We start from the raw sequence: 6,939 nt of genomic DNA on the forward strand, positions 1-6,939 counted from the left end.
GGAATTGCCTGAGCTGTGAAAGTGAAATACTAGTTTTAAGAAAAATGACTGGTCCTCATTTGTCTAGAGTTAACAGAGGCTAACATGGTAGATTAGGTGGAAAACAGCTTGGCAGTTCCTCAAAAAGTTAAACACAGAATTACCATATAACCCAGCAATTCCATTCCCAGGTATATACCCCAGAGATTGAAAACAGGTGTTCAAATAAATACTGGTACATGATTATTAATAGCAGCACTATTCACAATAACCAAAAGGTAGAAATAACCCAGGTGTCCATCAAGAGATGAATGGATAAACAAAATGTAGTATTTTCATATAATGGAATATTATTTGGCCACAAAAAGGAATGAAGTACTGATACATGCTACAATGTGGATGAACAGTGAAAACATTATGTAAGTGAAAGAAGCTAGAAACAAGAGGTCACATATTGTATGATTCCATTTATATGAACTATCCAAAATAGGTAAATCCATAGAGACAGAAAGATTAATGGTTGCCAGGGGCCGGGGGGAGGGAGAAATGGGTATGGGGTCTCCTCTGGGGGTGATGAAAATGTTTTGGAACTAGATATTTAGATAATGCCACTGAATTGCACCTTTTAAAATGGTTAATTTTTATGTTGTATGAATTCCACCTCAAATTTTTTTTAAAAAGGTAGATCACTAGTCTATTGTAGACACTACCAGTGCTTACTAATATCCTTCCCAATCCCCAGAAGTGTGTATGTTCCAGTCACCTTGCAGTTAGGCAGGGCCATATGACTGTTCTAGCCAACAGGCTGTGAGCAGAAGTGACACGTCACTTCCTGGTCAAAGTACTGAAGAATGGGTGAGAGATATCCGTGCCTCTGTTCTCTGCCACATGGATCCAAAGCCATGTGAGACAATGGAGCAGACTGGATCCCTGAATAAACTAGTGCCTCCCTATTGACCCATGAGAAGAAATACACTTACGTTGTCTAAAGCCACTGAAATTTAACAGGTTGTTATTGCACCATAAGCTAAGCCTACTCTAACTGATATAGGATCAGATCTAGAAAGGCCATGAAAGCAATATTAAGAAATTTGAATTTTATTCTGAAGGGTGTGGAGAGATAATTTTTTTAAGGAGAAGAGTAACATGATGTGCATTTGAGGAAAATAATTCTGGATGCAATGTGCAGAGTAAATTGGAAACAAAAGTAATCCTCAACCTTTGGAGAATATCAGACATCACCTGAGGAGAACTGTAGTCATCTTCCAATTCCTTTATATTTCTGTAAAGAATAAAATATTTGTCTTCTGGAAAAAAAAGTCATCTGAGGAACTTTTCAAAATGCAATGCTCTGGTTCAGGATATCTGAACCAGGGTCTAGGCACCTGTAATTGAAAAAACTCAATGGGAAATTCTAGAATACAGGTTAGATTCAAGGAGGAGATGTCTAGTTCAGAGAAGATCAAATTTACATGCTTAGTGGATTCAAATAGTACAATAAAATAACTATTTTCTTGATAAATGGAATGATAAATGCTTATGGAGTTTCTGTTAAAATAGTAAGTTATGAAAAGGTTATTCACATTAACATTTGTATAGTCATAGTTATGACTTTGAAAACTTAAACATCGGTAAGATGAGGATGGCAATTTGCGTGCATCTACTCTATTGCTAAGTGGTAGCCTACTCCAACTTTTCTGTCATGCTAGGAAATATGGTTGATACACTAGAATCAGAGGACAGAGCCATCTTGAGTCTCCTGGAAGGCCAAGCTCTTCCCAGCACTTACATCTATCTTATTCCTCCTTTCTTTTCTTTTAGGATAACTAGCATTCCATTCTGTCCTTAGTTCCTTCCTCCTAACTGAGTATCTAATCAGCCAGCTTTTAATTTATCAAGACTTGAAGAGACAAGAGTTAAGGGCTCAAAAAGTCTCGGTTACCGATGCATTGGAAGCTGTCACTCTAAACTTCTTGTGTGTGTGTGTTTGGTTTTTACTACCAAATGTGACTATTATATGTAATTGCTAAGAGCCTCAGCTTAGAGTATCGAGATTGTAATACTGTGAAGAAATACATCCTTTGCTGACCATAAGTCAGTTTGTGTTGGAAAAACAAATCTTCAGAGTATCTCAAAAAAAAGTGATCTCTGATAAATAGCATTGAAATTGACTCACAGAAAAAGTGCCTTTATCATCTCTGAAACCCTATTGCAAGGTGCAAAAGAAATTGACAGGATTCACTACAAACCTCCTCCCAATACTGAATACTGCTCAACAATCCTTTTACTAATTCTTAGTGATTTAAATCCTTTCCTTGCTCCCCACAGAAACTGTGACAAGCCTATTTTCAAAACTTCTAACTACTGACTGTCAGCAAGTAACCTTGCCATCACCAAAGAGAAAACAGAGGTGTGACTCCCTCAACATTCCTCTATTGTCAGAAATGCATCTCCTTTCCTACCTTCTGTCTCAGAAGCATGCCTATTCCCTTTGAAGAACAGCCTCTACTACGTCAGATCTCCAGTTTCCTGCACCTCATGTCTTCCTCATGTAGTTTTCTGAGAAAGGGTGTGTAGGAAGTGAATTTTTTTTTTGATACTTTGCAAGGCTGAAAATGATTTAACACTCTTCTCCTACCGAATTGACAGTTTGGCTGGGTAAAGAATTCTAGGTATAAAATATTTTTTATTCAGATTTTAGAAGGCATTGTCATATACTTTCTAATACTGTGGTTGAGGAATATAACACATATTTTTTTGTCTCTATAATCTTGAAGGATCTTTTCTACCTGAAATTTCATGATGATGTCCCCTGGTATGGGTACTTTTTCAAACACTCTTCAAAGGCACCTGGTGGGCTCTTTTAATCTGGAGGCTCATGTCCCTTTAGTTCCAATAAATGTTCCTATATTATTTTTTTGATAAATTTCCTCCCCTGTATTTTCTCTAATTTCTCTTTCGGGAACTCCTATTATTTATATGTTAGACCTCCTAGACTGATCTCCTAATTGTCCATCCATCTCATTGTCTTTTTGTTCTACTTTATAAGAAATTTTGTAAATTTTTCCTTCTAACTCTTCTATCATTTTTTTTTTTACTTCAACTATTATACATTTACTTTCCAAATGCTCTTTCTTGTTCTGATTCTTCCTTTCTTCTGTAGCATCTTGAGCTCCCTTCTTGACATTCTCTCCAGTCCCAGCATTACCATCAACTCCTTCCCCTATCTCTACGACCACTCTTTTTCAGTGTCTTTTACTACTACCTCTTCTTCTGCATACGCTTTAATTGGAAGATTTTTTTTCTTGGCCCTGTTCTACATACAGCCTCTCCCTAGGGATCTTATCTGCTTCATGGTTTCAATGAAATATGCTGATATTTCCAAACTATTATCTCTAGCTCCAACCTCTCTCTCTTGAGTTCTAGACCTGAACTTACAATTACCTGGTGGATATTTGCACCTGGATGTATCAAAGACACCCCAAACTTTACATCTTATTGCTGGCTTCAGGCATCCTATGCTCTAATCTCATAAATAACTTGTTATTCCCAGAAAATATCAAGAAAGTTAACACCTTTGATAGGCCCAACTCAAATGTCACCTCTTCAATAAAGCCATCTCTGATTTCTTCCCACCCCTAGGCAGAATGAATTACTCCCTCTCTTTGCACCCAAGGCACAATTCACAGCCCATAACACCTGTTCACAAGTATCGTTCACCAAGACCCATTCTGTTGACTCTACCAGAATGTGCATCTCTTTAAGTTGTCTCCATCTTCAACCTCTAGCAAATGGCAGTTAATAAATAGCTGTTGAATTACAGTAATTTCAAATGAATATATAGTATAAATATTTGACTATGTAGTCATTAACTAAGCAAAGAATATAACCAGAAACCTAACCCACTAGAAAAAATTACATAAGTTTAAAAATGCACCTGTAGGGGAGCCAGCCCTGTGGCATAGTGGTTAAGTTTGGCGCGCTCTGCTTCAGTGTCCCGGGTTTGGATCCCAGGCATGGACCTACACCACTCGTCAGCCATGCTGAGGCAGCAACCCACATACAAAATAGAGGAAGATTGGCACAGATGTTAGCTGAGGGCTAATCTTCCTCAAGCTAAAAAAGAGGAAGACTGGCAACAGATGTTAGCTCAGGGCAAATCTTCCTCAGCAAAAATAAATAAATAAATAATGTACCTGTGGATATTTTTAATCTTAAAAGATTATTATTATTATTGTTTTAGTTATTTTATTGAGGTCATATTGGCTTATAATATTGCATAAATTTCAGGTGTACGTTATTATATTTCAATTTTATGTATAAACAGTATCATGCTCACCACCAATAGTTTAGTTTTTATCAAAAGATTATTATTTTTTAACCAAATATTCCCAATCTTATCCAAAGGCACATTCTTCATAGTCACTCACACATATGCAAAATCAGAATTTAAAAAGTAAATTCACTTTTAAATTATCTGCTCAGCCAAGCAGGCACCTAAACAGTTTCCTTAGAATACAGAACACATTTTTGTTGTTGTTGTTTGGAATAACCAAAAAACAAAAAAGAAGATAAAAAGAGATTTCTTTAGAATGTATCACCCATATAAAAATGTTAGTAATGGGTAGCCAACCCTCTGGTAATTTTTTCCAGAAATGTTAAGTGATTAAAGAATAAGGAAAAGAAAGACATCCCTGAGCCCTAACGAGAACGGGGCTACTCGGGCACTACGAGGCGGAAGAAGGAATGTTCATCTGCATGCCGGGGATTCAGCACTGTTGCGGGCTTGTGTTTACTTTAGTTTGGGTTTGATTTTCTTTTTAAACTATGCCCTAATGCCAAATCTCACATTTTTTTCTTTTTCCTGTTGAACTGATGCTATGTTAAGATATAAGCACAAACATCTCCTAAGTGTTTTAAATCTATCCAATTGTTTGAGAAGGCATACGTGCTGGGCGAATGAAGCCAAAACATTCGAGCTAGGAATTTTGATGAAGATAATAATTGCTTACAGACCAGCTTGTTTTAACTTGCTGAACAAAGAACACAATTTTATACCACATTTTCATCACAGGCTCTTTCTCTGCATAATCACTACTATAATGAGCCCTTTACAAAAGGAGATTATCTACAGGTTAAAGAGTAAGGAAGTTATCAATTAGATTCCATCATCTTCAAAATTTCACTTACTCAAACTTTATATTAATTAAAAAAAATTTTTTTTGCTGGTCTAAGCACTGTTTTGAATCTTTACAAACCATTTGTTTAGTGTGCACAGCATAAATCTAGGAATGAAGACACTCAGTTAATGTCCAGTGCTGGCCTGAATGGTTCAATAGCCTTGGATAGGTCAATAATTTCTTTGTGCCTTAGTTTATCTCTAAGACATTCCTGTAGAGCAACACAGTTCCATCTCTCTTACATGTGAAAGCTGCATTCAGGCTCTGTGCCTATCTCAGGAGTTACTCCCTTACTCCTCCCCCCATTCAGTTACTTCCATCACTTGCAGACCCCATAATTCAATATTCAGCCACCATTTATTAAGGGCCTACTCCATGACAGGCAATGCAGCGAGGGTGGCGATGAGCTTGGTCCCTAAGAGGACAGTGATACTCGTTTCCTGACTAGAAGAAAGGATTGTCTCAGTCATTCTGCTTGTTTCACCGTGACTCTGGATTTCCTATTCTTTAATTCCTCTGTAATATATAGCTGAAAGTCCTAAAAATTAAGGTAGTGTAGATGCACAGGATTGGATTAAGGCAGTCACTCAGTGGTTACAGATGGTTACAAGGCCAGGCAGTCCAGGAGTCAGTATGGTTTCAAGACATAAGTAAGAAGTCACAGAAGGGACCAAAGTCACTAATTCACAAGACCAAGATGATACCAGTGGTGCATGATACCAGTGGTGTCCCTAGGTTTGCTGAATCTCTTTGCCCTTACAACTCCAGCCTCTAAGGCAGAACTCTCTGGACCTTAGCAAGCTATGCTGACTTCTGATTCCCCTAAAGCAGGGAGCCATTCACCTCAGCACATAAGCCTCCAGGATCAGTGTGTGAAAGCAAGGTCATGTCTTCCAAATAAGTCTGAAATCTTGTAAATTACAGAGAGAGGGTGGGAAGTGAGAGACCTATGTTGTCCAGAAGTATTAAGGGACCAGGTTCTAATGGCAGACCTTACATTTGAGACTCCAAACTCTGCACATGTGCTCATCATTCCCCACCTACCCATCCCATTGGTGTTTATATGCCAATCTCCTGTACTTTTTGTCTCTGATCTGTTGCTTGCCCTGATCCTTGCCATTCAGAGGTCATCTGGTTCTGATCTGTGGCCTTGTTCTGATCTTGGATCATGGATATGTTCTCAATCTGAAATACTCATCTGGCTCCAGATACTGGCCCAGGCCTGATCTCAAACTTGCTTCTCTCGCCACCTGTTCCCATGCCCTTGATTTCAGTCTCATCACGCTTTCTTGTCCTGCTTCCCCATCCATTACTGCCTATAGTTCTGGTACTGGCTAGAATTTTAGAATCCTTTTTAGCTCATTCTGGTAGGACAAAGAGATAAGTAACAATTAGTTTATTTAACAACAGTATGCAGAGAGGACCTAAATTCCTTCACATTTAACTGCAGTATGTACGTCAGTATCTTTCTGTATCTCAAGTTTCTCATCTTTAAATTAATACATTTGCCACTACATTCCCTCAAAGATATATTTATACTCAATTAAAATAACATGCATTCTGGGATTACAATAAAGCTATAACATGCTACTGCATTCCGAACTATGAGTATTAAAAACATTTAGAAACAAATTAGCAGCCCCACAGCCAGTGGTTAAGTTCATGCACTCCGCTTTGGTGGCCTGGAGTTCCTGGTTCAATCCCGGGCACGGACCTACGCACCACTTGGCAAGCCATGCCGTGGCAGCATCCCATATACAAAATAGAGGAAGACTGGCAC

Source organism: Diceros bicornis, chromosome 7, assembly GCF_020826845.1.
Source record: "Diceros bicornis minor isolate mBicDic1 chromosome 7, mDicBic1.mat.cur, whole genome shotgun sequence".
Lineage (NCBI taxonomy): Eukaryota > Metazoa > Chordata > Mammalia > Perissodactyla > Rhinocerotidae > Diceros > Diceros bicornis.